Below are 15,114 nucleotides of genomic sequence, written 5' to 3' on the forward strand. Positions count from 1 at the left end.
GTCTTGAATTCTTTGGTGTGCTTTTTGACACACGGGCCACAATGCATTCTAAAATTTAACAGAGCCAGGATATGTATATATGTATATATGTATATATGTATATATATATATATATATATATATATATATATATATATATATATATATATATATATATATATATATATATATATATATATATATATATATATATATATATATATATATATATATATATATAAAGATAGAGATTTGGCCTGCAACATGTAGCAAAGCATGAATATGCAAGGCATGCAAGGCCCATGTCTGCTCTAAACATATAAGAATAACTGCTATAACTAAATAACTGTTTATTTCTTTCATAATAAGTCTTTTTCCATTTAATTATGTTGGTCCAAGAACCATCCTGGTTTAACTCCGGTTTAGGCCTTATTTAGCCGTGATGTAGTCCTGGTTTAGTCCTGGTTCAGTCCAGGTTTACTCCTGGTTTTGTCCTGGTTTAGTCCTGGTTCAGTCCTGGTTCAGTCCTGGTTCAGTCCTGGTTTAGTCCTGGTTTAGTCCTTTTTGCATTATCAGCCCACTGTTCATGTTTTAAAATGACAGGTAAGAGGAAACTCACCCAGACACAGGGAGAACATGCACCCTTTACAGACAAGCCCCATACAAAGACACAATCGACTTGTAATTATGAGGGCAGATAGCTAACACTCTGCTGCTATAAGCTAACCATTTGAATTGTTATATTTTTGTATTGTCCCTTTGACCCTACCTGATTTGCAACAGGTGTAGTAATCGTTACTTCCTGGTTGGGTCTTATCTCGTCCATAACTGACTTTTCAGTTTTATCTTCAACTGCTTTGACACTTCATATCTGCTCATTCAAACTCCATAAACTTTATTGATTAACGTCTGTGACACTGGTCTGTTATGGGTCTGGATCAACAAAGACCAGAACTTTGGACTTTGAGGAAACAGAGGAGGACTGTACCCAAGTCAACATATACTCCGTAAAAGCAGCTCTTAGGGTCAAAATGAGGCAGCTCTCTGTATTTTTATCATCTCTGAACCAGACAGTAACACTGGTGGGCCATTAACATGCTAGTTGTGAAAAGTACTTGTAAACTTGTTGTAGGGAATAATTACGATGCTAAATGTGTGGAACATGAGGAATAAGCATGGACCATGTAAACTGTTTTAAATGAAGTTGTTTATCACTTTTTAGGTGCAGCAACTTTAAAACTATGTCAAATGTCCAGTGATTCTCCCCTCTCTGAACCGCCATCTTAATACGGTGGAGGGGTTTGAGCGCCCGAGTGATCTTGGGAGCTTTGTTGTCAGGGGCTTCATGCCCCTGGTAGGGTCACCCATGGCAAACAGGTCCTGGGGGATGGGTCAGACTAAGAGCGGGTCAGAAACCTTTAATGATATAAGAAAATCAAGGCCAACTACGGCGCTAGGACTGATGTTACTGAGCCAGGCCTAAGGTGGGTGCTCTTCAGTGGGCCTCTGGAGTCCCTGAGAGGGGTACCAGACAATGCACCACCCGGGGGTCAATCCCTGTGTAACCGGAACAGAAGCTGTGTTCTTTACAGTACGTCAGACCAGTGCACGCTGGACTCCCCCAGAGCTGCCCTTTGTCACCGGTTCTGTTCATTCTTTTTATGGGCAGAATGGGATCTCATCTCTGCTGTTTACAGCTGATGTTGTCCTGGCAGTTTCATCGAGCCAGGACCTGCAGCACGGGGGCAGTTTAAGCCGAGGCTGGGATGAGAATCAGCTCCTTCAAATCCGAGGCCATGGTTCTCGACTAGAAAAAGATGGTGCTCTCTGCCTCAAGTGGAGGAGTTTTGTGGTGAAGAAGGAGCTGAGTCCAAAGGCAAAGCTCCGGATTTATAGGTCAATCTACGTTCTACCCTCACCTATGGTACTGGTTTAGTTGATCTCTGCTTCTATCCTCACCTATGGTCCTGAGCTTTTCCAGATAAATATGATGTTGAGTAAACATAAATACTTAAATAGAGTAACATTTTTGTTACTACATAAAACATTTTTAAAAATACAAAAACTGGTTCAAATCTCAGGAACATGCTGCCTATGGTGAGATATGTGAACTAACCAAAAGAGTAACTTGGGGAGCTGGCTCATTAAAAACATAGAAAACGGCTTTGCCTCAGATATACATGAGCTATAGATAAACGGTGGTCTCCATATTGTTTCCAGGCTCAACACAATCCTCTGAGAATCTGTAAAACTATCTCTGAAGAATCTCATATTGATTTTGTTGCAGTGGCACTTTCTAATTCTTCATGAAACTTAAACTCTCTTTTGCCCTTTCAGAATGTCCCTGATGATCCAAAGGGGGACCAAAGAGGGTCCAGGAGGGGGGTCCAAAGAGGGTCCAAAGGGTTTCCAAAGGGGATCCAAAAACAATTCAAAGGGGATCTAAAGAGGGTCTAAAGGGTGTCCAAACAGGGTCTAAAGGGGGTCCAAAGAGGGTATGGGGGGTTTCTGAGGGGTACAGGAGGTATGGAGGTCCAGATGGATGATACCAGACCCCAAATTCTTCAGAAACCTCCAGCTGTCACTGCATTTCTCACATTTTTCACATGGGAGGATTCAGTCAACTTCAAAAGGTAGTTATTTATTTAAGTTTTAGTAAACTTTTTGGGTGGGACATCCAGAATCTCCTTGTCTCCATAAAGATGATGAAAAAACATATATTCTACACCAAGACTGAACCAGGACTAAACCAAGACTGAACCAGGACTAAACAAGGACTGAACCAGGACTAAACCAGGACTGAACCAGGACTGAACAAGGACTGAACCAGGACTAAACCAGGACTGAACCAGGACTGAACAAGGACTGAACCAGGACTAAACCAGGACTGAACAAGGACTGAACAAGGACTGAACAAGGACTGAACCAGGACTAAACCAGGACTGAACCAGGACTGAACAAGGACTGAACCAGGACTAAACCAGGACTGAACCAGGACTAGACCAGGACTAAACCAGGACTGAACCAGGACTGAACAAGGACTGAACCAGGAATAAACCAGGACTAGACCAGGACTAAACCAGGACTGAAACAGAATCAAACCAGGACTAAACTAGATTTTAAGTTATAAAGCATTTAAAAATATGATACATATCTATGTATGATTTATTTATTTAGTTAGGTTTGTTTTCATTTAGGACAAAAGAAGATGATGACTGACATGACACTGTTGCATTGATTTTTTCGGAAAATCTATCTCAAAAGCTTTGTATGGAATGTTTCACAGTGTAGCATTAACTATAGCAGGTGACGCCATCAAGCCAATCACAGCAAGACTGCTTTCAGTGTGGAACATTCCAAGCAAAGCATTAACATCTCATGGAGATGAGTCTTCTTCTGTGTAAAAGCCATAGATTGTAAATATAAATGGACATAGCTAACCTACTAGCCACTGCGTTCCACACAGTGGGCTTTAAGAAACTGTGACCCTCTCTCTGTAACTTCTGCTGTCAGACCTGCCATTTTGGTCTTAAATGTTCATATTAACCCGCTCTATATGATCCTGGTGTTTTTATTTCACCGTTGCGTCCGTTAAACAAGATATGAACATTATTAATAGCAGCCAAATCAGGCACCTTCTTTCTTCAAGATTGCTCCTGCTAGTGTTAACAAAAGGTTTGATTGACAGTGTTTTTAAGCACACACTCTCTGCTAAATTAGCGGTGCGGGCGTTACAACCTCGCTCTGGATTGGCTCCTCGGTTGCTATGATCCTCATGGTGGGAAGTCCTAATATAGAACTGTGCTCCAAATTGGCCCCTATAACTGTTAGCCTCGATGAGCTTCATTTAACTGGAGCTGAACGCTGTGGGTGACGTCACACTCGCGTAGCTCCCTTCGTTCTATGGTAAAAGCTGTTAACCCTGTAGAGCTCTGCAAACACTGAAACACACGGCCTTCAGTTCAAAAATGGTTCAATCCTAAAGCCATTTTACAAACCAGGAAACGGTCTCCATGTTATTTATTTATATGTGACTCTTTTTTGGGAGATTGCTGGGAGATTTAGTTTTGGTTTCACTGGTCCACACTTGACCTGAGCTCAGTCCAGTTTCTTCTTTGACTCAGTGAGCTCATCTCTGGACCATAACAGCTCTGTGTTATACAGACACATGTGCAGCCTCTCCCTTTAAAACCTGCTCCACCAGTGTGCAGGGACTAAACTAGGACTAAACCAGGACTGAACCAGTACTAAACCAGGTCTGAACCAGGTCTGAACCAGGACTAAGCCAGGATTAAACTATGTCTGAACCAGGACTGGTTTAGGCCTAAACCAGGAGTAAGCCAGGTCTAAACGAGCTCTAAATTGTTGTTCTAAAGTAATGGACACACTGTAATTTAAAGTTTAATACCATATTGTGGAATATTCCATGCAAAGAAATAACATCTCCATGGAGACAAGCAGATGGAAGAACCCCCCCATCAGAAAAGTTACATAGTACATCTTTAATCTAGTCCTGGTTCATTCATATTTTGTGTGATGGTAGAGCACGTTTTAGTTCCAGACGTGGGTTTGAAACAGACACCACCCCCACAGCTCTTCATAAACAAATCAAAATAACGTAAACAGTCTCGAGATAAGATTAACCTGTAATCTGCTCATTCTATCAAACCTTTTACTGTAACTCGCCTGAGTCATCGCCCAACTACCCACAATGCACCTGGCCTAGTTACTCACTGTTTGTTGTGTCACTTGACCCACTGCATTCTCACACTTTTAATCTGTGTAATCTTTGGCACAAATAGTGTGGCGTTTGTGATGCCAAGTGTTATGTAGGTTAAGAGGCATTCAGCGTCCTGGGAATTCAGTGTTTTCAAATGGCTGAATTCAAGTTTGAATTTGTCATCATTTCAAATCAGTAAAACTCTATGGGAGCGGATTTTGAAAAGAATATTTTAATCATAAAAGCCAAAAATGTTGAACCTTCTCAAACTTTTTGTCTCATTAATATTATGGCTTAACGTCTGTATGACAGGTTTGGACAAGTCTCTATTTTATTTCTAATTTTCTACAATTTTTTTATTTAGTGGGAAATACTTTTACTTGTTATTAATTAAATATAAATTGTATATATTGTAGTTTTATCAATCAAGAAGTTGAAAAATATTTTGAAAATGACAAAAAGTAGAGTCCCACATTGATGACACTGATGACATCACACTGGGAGAATTCTGTCCAGAAGTTTGGCCCAATTTGCAGAAAAGAAAAACTGGGCAAAATGATGGGGTGACTATTTCACCATCAGCGGCACGTGCCCAGACCTGCTTCGCACCCCACCCCGAACGACCCAGCCCTTAGAGCCAATCCTTATTTGTTCTTTAAACATTATTTCAACAAAATAAATGTGTTTTCTTATATTTGTATTGGTTAAATAATAATCTCTGTGTGCACTAGAAGAGTTCCGGACCAGCGATTGGTAACATGTAATTTCTTAGTGTAATGTCACAATTTCCAACCAGGAAGTAACATTTGAAAGCTAAAAAATGGCCAAAACCATTGTCTGTATAAAGAAGTGAACTAAGTGAGTTTGAGTGAGTGAGTGTCATCTACAGCGTTTGACACCAGTCAGATGAAGCTCATAGAGGCTAGAGCAGTTACAGGGGCCGATTTGGAGTGCCATATTTGGAATTCTGACCGCGAGCATCATAGCAACCAAAAAGCCAATCCGGAGCGAGGCTGTTGTAAGTAATGCTCCATCACCACTGGTTTAGCAGGGAGTGAGGTCTTAGCAACGCTGTCAATCAAACCTGTTGCTAATGCTAACTGTAGCAACCTCTAGGAAAAAAGGCTCCTGATTTGTCTGCTATTAATGTTCATATCGTGATTTACAGACAAAATAGTGAAATAAAAACCCCAATGACGAGTTTGACAACAGCAGTTACAGAGAAAGGGGACAGAGTTTTTCAGTGTAAAGTGAATTGGAGCCAAAGTTGATGGCGCCAGAAGTGCGTCCGTGAGCACTTCCTGTTTGGAACGTGGTGGCTAACAGGTTAGCTATGTCCATTTATATATACAGTCTATTGTAAAAAAACAAACAAAAAAACAACAACTTTTGTAAGATCTTAAATATAATGACATTATTTGTGTTTTAGTCAAATGAGTGCGGCTCGTTGGCTCTAACCTGTTGTTGGCTCTGACCTATCATTGGCTTTATCCTGTCATTGGCTCTGACGTGTTGTTAGCTCTAACCTGTCGTTGGCTCTGACCTGTCGTTGGCTCTAACCTGTCGTTGGCTCTCATCTGTCATTGAATCTGACCTGTCGTTGGCTCTAACCTGTTGTTGGCTCTAACCTGTCGTTGGCTCTAACCTGTCGTTGGCTCTAACCTGTCATTGGCTCTGACCTGTCCTTGACTCTGACGTGTCGTTGGCTCTAACCTGTCGTTGGCTCTAATCTGTCATTGGCTCTGACCTGTCGTTCGATCTAACCTGTCGTTGGCTCTCATCTGTCGTTGACTCTGACCTGTCGTTGGCTCTAACCTATCGTTGGCTCTAACCTGTCATTGGCTCTGACGTGTCGTTGGCTCTAACCTGTCGTTGGCTCTAACCTGTCGTTGGCTCTAACCTGTCGTTGGCTCTGACCTGTCGTTGGATCTAACCTGTCGTTGGCTCTGTCCTGTCGTTGGATCTAAGCTGTAGTTGGCTCTAATCTGTCCTTGGCTCTAACCTGTCGTTGGATCTAACCTGTCGTTGGCTCTCATCTGTCGTTGACTCCGACCTGTCGTTGGCTCTAACCTGTCCTTGGCTCTAACCTGTCGTTGGATCTAACCTGTCGTTGGCTCTCATCTGTCGTTGACTCCGACCTGTCATTGGCTCTAACCTGTTGTTGGCTCTAACCTGTCGTTGGCTCTAACCTGTCGTTGGCTCTAACCTGTCGTTGGCTCTCATCTGTCGATGACTCTAACTTGTCATTGGCTCTGACCTGTTGTTGGCTCTAACCTGTCGTTGGCTCTGACCTGTTGTTGGCTCTAACCTGTCATTGACTCTGACCTGTCGTTGGCTCTCATCTGTCGTTGGCTCTAACCTGTCATTGACTCTAACCTGTCGTTGGCTCTAACCTGTTGTTGGCTCTAACCTGTCATTGGATCTAACCTGTCGTTGGCTCTCATCTGTCGTTGGCTCTGACCTGTCATTGACTCTAACCTGTCGTTGGCTCTAACCTGTTGTTGGCTCTAACCTGTCATTGGATCTAACCTGTCGTTGGCTCTCATCTGTCGTTGACTCTGACCTGTCGTTGGCTCTCATCTGTCGTTGGCTCTGACCTGTCGTTGGCTCTAACCTGTCATTGACTCTAACCTGTCGTTGGCTCTAACCTGTCGTTGGCTATCATCTGTCATTGACTCTGACCTGTCGTTGGCTCTAACCTGTCGTTGGCTCTAATTTGTCGTTGGCTCCAACCTGTCATTGGCTCTGACCTCTCGTTGGCTCTGACCTGTCGTTGGATCTAAGCTGTCGTTGGCTCTGACCTGTCGTTGGATCTAAGCTGTCATTGGCTCTAATCTGTCCTTGGCACTGACGTGTCGTTGGCTCTGACCTGTCGTTGGCTCTAACCTGTTGTTGGCTCTCATCTGTCGATTACTCTGACCTGTCCTTGGCTCTAACGTGTCGTTGGCTCTAACCTGTCATTGGCTCTAACCTGTCGTTGGCTCTAATTTGTCGTTGGCTCGGACGTGTCGTTGGCTCTGACGTGTCGTTGGCTTTGACGTGTCGTTGGCTCTAACCTGTCGTTGGCTCTAATCTGTCGTTGGCTCTGACCTGTCGTTGGCTCTGACCTGTCGTTGGCTCTAACCTGTCGTTGGCTCTAACCTGTCATTGGCTCTAACCTGTCGTTGGCTCTAATTTGTCGTTGGCTCGGACGTGTCGTTGGCTCTGACGTGTCGTTGGCTTTGACGTGTCGTTGGCTTTGACGTGTCGTTGGCTCTGACCTGTCTTTGGCTCTAACCTGTTGTTGGCTCTAATCTGTCGTTGGCTCTAACCTGTCGTTGGCTCTCATCTGTCATTGACTCTGACCTGTCGTTGGTTCTAACCTGTCGTTGGCTCTAACCTGTCGTTGGCTCCAACCTGTCATTGGCTCTGACCTGTCGTTGGCTCTGACATGTTGTAGGCTCTAACCTGTCGTTGGCTCTGACCTGTCGTTGGCTCTGACCTGTCGTTGGATCTAAGCTGTCGTTGGCTCTGACCTGTCGTTGGATCTAAGCTGTCATTGGCTCTAATCTGTCCTTGGCACTGACCTGTCGTTGGATCTAACCTGTCGTTGGCGCTCTCATCTGTCATTGACTCCGACCTGTCGTTGGCTCTAACCTGTTGTTGGCTCTCATCTGTCGTTGACTCTGACCTGTCCTTGGCTCTAACCTGTCGTTGGCTCTAACCTGTCGTTGGCTCTAACCTGTCGTTGGCTCTAATTTGTCGTTGGCTCGGACGAGTCGTTGGCTCTGACGTGTCGTTGGCTTTGACGTGTCGTTGGCTCTAACCTGTTGTTGGCTCTAATCTGTCGTTGGCTCTGACCTGTCGTTGGCTCTGACCTGTCGTTGGCTCTAACCTGTCATTGGCTCTAACCTGTCATTGGCTCTAATTTTTCGTTGGCTCGGACGTGTCGTTTGCTCTGACGTGTCGTTGGCTTTGACGTGTCGTTGGCTTTGACGTGTCGTTGGCTTTGACGTGTCGTTGGCTCTGACCTGTCTTTGGCTCTAACCTGTTGTTGGCTCTAATCTGTCGTTGGCTCTGACCTGTCATTGGCTCTGACCTGTCGTTGGCTCTGACCTGTCGTTGGCTCTAACCTGTTGTTGGCTCTCATCTGTCACTGACTCTGACCTGTCGTTGGTTCTAACCTGTCGTTGGCTCTAACCGGTCGTTGGCTCTAACCTGTCGTTGGCTCTAATTTGTCGTTGGCTCCAACCTGTCATTCGCTCTGACCTGTCGTTGGCTCTGACCTGTCGTTGGCTCTAACCTGTCGTTGGCTCTCATCTGTCACTGACTCTGACCTGTCGTTGGTTCTAACCTGTCGTTGGCTCTAACCGGTCGTTGGCTCTAACCTGTCGTTGGCTCTAATTTGTCGTTGGCTCCAACCTGTCATTCGCTCTGACCTGTCGTTGGCTCTGACCTGTCGTTGGCTCTAACCTGTCGTTGGCTCTAACCTGTCGTTGGCTCTCATCTGTTGTTGACTCTGACCTGTCGTTGGCTCTAACCTGTTGTTGGCTCTAACCTGTCATTGGATCTAACCTGTCGTTGGCTCTCATCTGTCGTTGACTCTGACCTGTCGTTGGCTCTCATCTGTCGTTGACTCTGACCTGTCGTTGGCTCTAACCTGTCGTTGGCTCTAACCTGTCATTGGCTCTAACCTGTCGCTGGCTCTCATCTGTCGTTGGCTCTGACCTGTCGTTGACTCTAACCTGTCGTTGGCTCTAACCCGTCGTTGGCTCTCATCTGTCGTTGACTCTGACCTGTCGTTGGTTCTAACCTGTCGTTGGTTCTAACCTGTCGTTGGCTCTAATTTGTCGTTGGCTCCAACCTATCATTGACTCTGACCTGTCGTTGGCTCTGACGTGTCATTGGCTCTAACCTGACGTTGGCTCTGACCTGTCGTTGGATCTAAGCTGTCGTTGGCTCTGACCTGTTGGTGGATCTAAGCTGTCGTTGGCTCTAATCTGTCCTTGGCGCTGACCTGTCGTTGGATCTAACCTGTCGTTGGCTCTCATCTGTCGTTGACTCCGACCTGTCGTTGGCTCTAACCTGTTGTTGGCTCTCATCTGTCTTTGACTCTGACCTGTCGTTGGCTCTAACCTGTCGTTGGCTCTAACCTGTCGTTGGCTCTAACCTGTCGTTGGCTCTAATTTGTTGTTGGCTCGGACGTGTCCTTGGCTCTGACGTGTCGTTGGCTTTGACGTGTCGTTGGCTCTGACCTGTCTTTGGCTCTAACCTGTTGTTGGCTCTAACCTGTTGTTGGCTCTAATCTGTCGTTGGCTCTGACCTGTCGTTGGCTCTAATCTGTCATTGGCTCTCATCTGTCGTTGACTCTGACCTGTCGTTGGCTCTAACCAGTCATTGACTCTAACCTGTCGTTGGCTCTAATTTGTTGTTGGCTCGGACGTGTTGTTGGCTCTGACGTGTCGTTGGCTCTGACCTGTCTTTGGCTCTAACCTGTTGTTGGCTCTAATCTGTCGTTGGCTCTGACCTGTCGTTGGCTCTGACCTGTCGTTGGCTCTGACCTGTCATTGGCTCTGACCTGTCGTTGGCTTTAATCTGTCATTGGCTCTAACCTGTCGTTGGCTCTAACCTATCATTGGCTCTAACCTGTCGTTGGCTCTTTTAAGTCTTAACAATTAGACCTTAATTAACGCATCAGTTATCTAAACACCTGATGTGACAGGGTCTGTGATTACAGACCGACATTCTCCACATGAACGCAGTCGTTTTGTTTTATTTCAGTTGGCGTGGAATTGTGCCATACAAACAAACTTGTGCTGGTATCAAATGTAACAGTATTAAAATACGATGGGAATTATAGCCTGACCTGATTTCAGTTGGTCATGTCAGTCACGCTCTGCCCTAGAAATCCAACACAACCCCAAGCTACTACAGAAGCAAGGTAACCGAGTACATGCAGTAAAGTACTGTACTGAAGTAGAAAGCTTCGGTATCTTTACTTTGCTTAAGTACATTTTACAGTGGACACTTTTAACTTTTACTTCACTACATTTGAGAGCAATATCTGTACTTTCCACTTTAACTGGACCAAAAAGTAAAAGTAAGTAAAAGTTTGCTCTCACACTGGACAGACGTGTCCTACTTTTGGGCCTATCTGTGCTTGGGCCCGGCTCAATTAGGCCATTGTGAGCCTTAGAAGCCTTAGAATCTCACTGAAAATGTCTTTGGTCACATGTGAAGAGAAGTGTGACAAAGTGGGCCTTTGTCCCTTTTTAATAGTATTATGATTTGGTTTTTGCACATCTTTGTTCATTTTCAATAACTTCAATACTCAACGAAATAGAACTATCCCGGGTTTGTTTTGTTTTGTTGCAATCAGTTTAAAGCACCACACATTTGTTAGTTAAATATATTTTATTTAGTTAAATGCGTCTATTCAGTTCAGTCAATAATCATCTTACCTGCATCTCCACATGGTCCAGACAAAGAGGGGGCGTGCCCTATGTCGGCCATTTTATAGGCTTGAGTGGGGTCGTGGCCCGGACCATGTGGAGGGGGAAAAACTGGCTTAAGTTTGTTTATTTTTTTGTGTTAATGTCTTGTATATTTTCATTTCTGGAATTAAGTGTTTATAGTTTGTTTAGTTGAACACTTTTGGTAAAGGGACTCGGGCCCGAGAGATGTTTTTATGCAATATAGTGTTTATGATACTCCCACCTCCCCCTGGACAAGAAATGGAGTAGACCGGGGGAGGGGCTTCCAGTACAGGGAAGTATATTAGTCTGGCCAATTAGCCAGATAGGGAACACCTGTGTAGCCAGAGTACACGTGGCTTTTGTTTCAGTTGCTTAAGTTTGGTTGCTTAGTTTTTTGTTGAGCACCGTTAATTTTTGTACATATGTAATATTTTTGTTTGTCCACGGTGTACCACTGCATGGGTAATAAATGTGTTTAATGGGACTTCTTTTGAGTCTGCCTCCTATTTTGATCACTCGGGCCAGCTTCCTCACAAGAAGTATCACTTTTAATGAGAACGATTTAATTCCAAACATGTTCTATTAATAAGTTAGTAAAATGTACTAATTGAGCCATTTTAAAGTAACAGTATGTAACATTCTGGAGGTGGCACATTGCCTGCATGACTCCATGGAAACAGAAAGTAAAAAACATTCTTCAGGAGATTTTAGGCCATACTGTGGAATATTATAGCCAAATAGAACAACATTTCCATGGAAACAAGCAGGACATGGACCTCCTCCAGGTAAGAAGGACTAAACCAGAACTAAACCAGGATTAAACCAAGACTAAACCAGAGCCAGAACAGGGCTAAATCAGAACTAAACGAGGTCTAAATCAGAGCTGAAACTACGCTACACCTGGACTAAACCAGCTCAAAATCAGGACTAAACTATTTTATCCAAGCAATAAAAAGAACCAAAATGACAACGCTTAAAAGTTACATACTAGGGCTTTAACGTAGGTTGTTAAAATGCTAAAAGCTAAAACGACTTGTACTAAACTCCATTATGAATGCCGTCTCACGTTTGAGAAGCTTAGCTCTTAAACCTGAGTATTTAAACAGCTAAAGGTGTTTGGGTCCCTTTGCTCTTGTAAAGTTGGCACATTCTGACCACATCCCTCGTTGTCTGCCTGCAAAGGTGAAACTTAACCTGGACTTTCACTCCACTGTTTACCCAAGCCCATGTTGTTACTATAGAACAGCTGTGAAGTGTTAGCATGTTACAGTTCTGGCTACAGTAAAAACTACATAAAGACCCCATTGATTCGAACACAAACTTGGACCTGCTAGATCCGCGTCGAATGCTAAGTGTGCATTATTATAAAGGTTTAAACCACAGGGAAACCGCACTCGCAGAGCTGTTTTTGCACCTTTAGCTTTTGGCTGGAAAAGTAAAGATCAGGTCCAAAATAAGGAACGAGCTCGTCAATGGAAAACACTATTATAAAACGTTTAAAGAACAGAACGACACTAATAATAGAGCAAAATGTATGATTAAGATGCATATGACAGGGTAGGTTACTCATTTTACGATTATAACTAGCGTAATTATATTTTTAAAATGCTGTACCTGATTTTTACAGTCTTAAAAACTTTCAAAACAGAGGTAGTTCATTCAGTTATTCATCACTGACCATATGCATTCAGAGCATCTTAATTACTCACCTAAATGAGACCAAAGAGTTTTTCCAACAAGCTAACAACAACCATTGGTGGAAGATAACAAAGTAATAGTAGCAAAGTACTGTGCTAAAGTACAAATTGTAGGTGTCTGTACTTTACTTAAGTACATTTTACAGTGGATACTTTTTACTTTTACTTCACTACATTTTAGAGCAGTATCTGTACTTTCTACTCCACTACATTTTTGAACAGGACTGAAAATAAAAAAAATAAAAAAATAACTGTTTGGAGATCTGTGGAAAAGGCTGAGGGTTTATTTTTAACATGTTCATAATTTGAGCAAAACAGAAATATACAAATAAAAACAGAAAAAATATGAAGTTGTTTCTGTTTTGCTTGTTTCCTCATCACAAACAGACCTGGAGTTGTGTTTTGTTTCATTCACACATGTTTAACACACAAACCCTGCACATTTAGGCTGAGTTTGTCTCTCAAACTGAAAACACTCTGTTCCATCTTGTGATGTCATCATGTGGTAATACAGGAAGTGCTCCACTGTGTTTTTAAACTCCACACACCTTCACTAGAATCATTTGGATCATTTCAGCCGTGGAATTGCCGATCTCTGCTGAACTAAGGGTAAAATGTGCTGTTAAAACTACCACTTGATGACATCATAAGGTAGAACGGAGCATTTTGAGGTTTGAAGATGTAAACAGACTAATAATAAAGTGTTACTCAAACATGTGTGAATGAAACAAAACACAACTCCAGGTCTGGTTTTGAGGAGGTAACAGATAACATGACTTAATGCTCACAAGAGTCAGTTTTGTTTTAAGTAGTTATTTGTAAGTGTAACAAGTCATAGAAGCCCATAATACAACTGTCCAAAGCTCTGGTCTCATCGTGGTGCAGAAAATCAACCAAATAAATAAATATTGTCCCCAAAACTTTCTGTTCCATCTGTTATGTGCTGAAATGAAGTATTTACCATGACAGGCCTAGTTACAAATGAATATCTGAGCTCTAGCCTTGCGATATGCTAACTGTTAATTGAACAGCTGTTATTCATCCTGTCTTAAGCAAATGAAGCTAATGAAGCTCTGATGTCAGTTGAAGCGTGAAGCCGGGTTGGCTTTGTGCACTGTGTCAGGTCTGATCAGTATCTGTGTCGATTATAATGAGTTTTGGAACGAGTTCAAGTAGAGCCTGAAAGTCTGACATAACTCAAGCCAACGCCCATTCTGCAGGTCACAGCCAGAACCCAAGCAAAACTAGGTCAAAAGCAGGGCTAAAGTAGGGCTAAAGCAGGGCTAAAGTAGGGCTAAAGCAGGGCTAAACCAGGGCTAAACAGGGACCAAACCAGATCTAAACCAGAACTAAAACAGGACTAAACCAGGACCTAACCACGTCTAAAGCAGGGCTAAACTAAGACTACACCAGGACAGAACCAGGGTTAAAGCAGAACTAAACCAGGGCCAAATTGGGACTAAATCAGTACCAAACCAAGTCTAAATTCAGGGCTAAACCAGGACTACCAGGTCTAAGTCAGAACTAAACCAGAACTAAACCAGGACTAAGCCAGGTCTAAAGCAGGACACATCCAGTGCTAAACCAAGGTGTATAAACTTGTCTTAAAAGCAATTAGTAACTAGTACTTTTAATATTTTTTATGTCTCAAAGTAGAAATGGGCCGCAGTACTCGTACTTGTAGTTGTACTCAATTATAAATGACCTCTCCATGTAACATTCATTTTACAGATTTCAACTATTTTTCTCTCTGCTCCTTGGTCTCATTTATTCCTTCTGGTTTGCATGTTGTTGTTGTTTTTTACTTTTTTATTCAAAATACCCAAGTTTTATCCCGGTTCTTCATTTCTAATAATAAGCCTAATCCTATGGTACAAACTGAAGTGCTGTATGTGAGCACTAGGGGGCAGTGGTAGAGTTCCCCCAGGGTCACTCACTCATTTCATATCCAGGATTTACTGGTGTGAGAACCACGACTAAACCAGGACTGAACCAGGACTGAACCAGGACTGAACCAGGACTGAACCAGGACTGAACCAGGACTGAACCAGGACTGAACTGGGGTTAAAGAGGGATAAACCAGGGTTAAGAACAAGGACTAAACCAGGACTAAACCAAGACTGAACCAGGACTAAAGAAGGACTAAACCAGGACTGTGTAAACATTTGTAAACTTGTAGCTGTATATTCAGTATATATATTCTCATTGTGTTTGGTGGAGCTGTTACTGTTCATATCTATGACACTGCTCCGGACTTGATCTG

The 15,114-nt window shown here is 43.1% G+C and overlaps 1 protein-coding gene across 1 annotated transcript in view; it reads left to right on the forward strand.

The window, feature by feature from the left end:
- tmem229b (transmembrane protein 229B) overlaps window positions 1-14,910 on the forward strand; it is a 59,622-nt gene extending 44,712 nt beyond the window's left edge. Inside the window, exon 3 of the transcript XR_008649201.1 lies at window positions 14,837-14,910. The gene's annotated coding sequence lies outside the window, so the exon portion shown is untranslated. The remainder of the gene's footprint in view (window positions 1-14,836) is intronic.
- Window positions 14,911-15,114: the final 204 nt, after the last annotated feature.

The sequence above is a fragment of the Periophthalmus magnuspinnatus genome, chromosome 22 (genome assembly GCF_009829125.3).
Source record: "Periophthalmus magnuspinnatus isolate fPerMag1 chromosome 22, fPerMag1.2.pri, whole genome shotgun sequence".
Taxonomy (NCBI): Eukaryota; Metazoa; Chordata; class Actinopteri; order Gobiiformes; family Gobiidae; genus Periophthalmus; species Periophthalmus magnuspinnatus.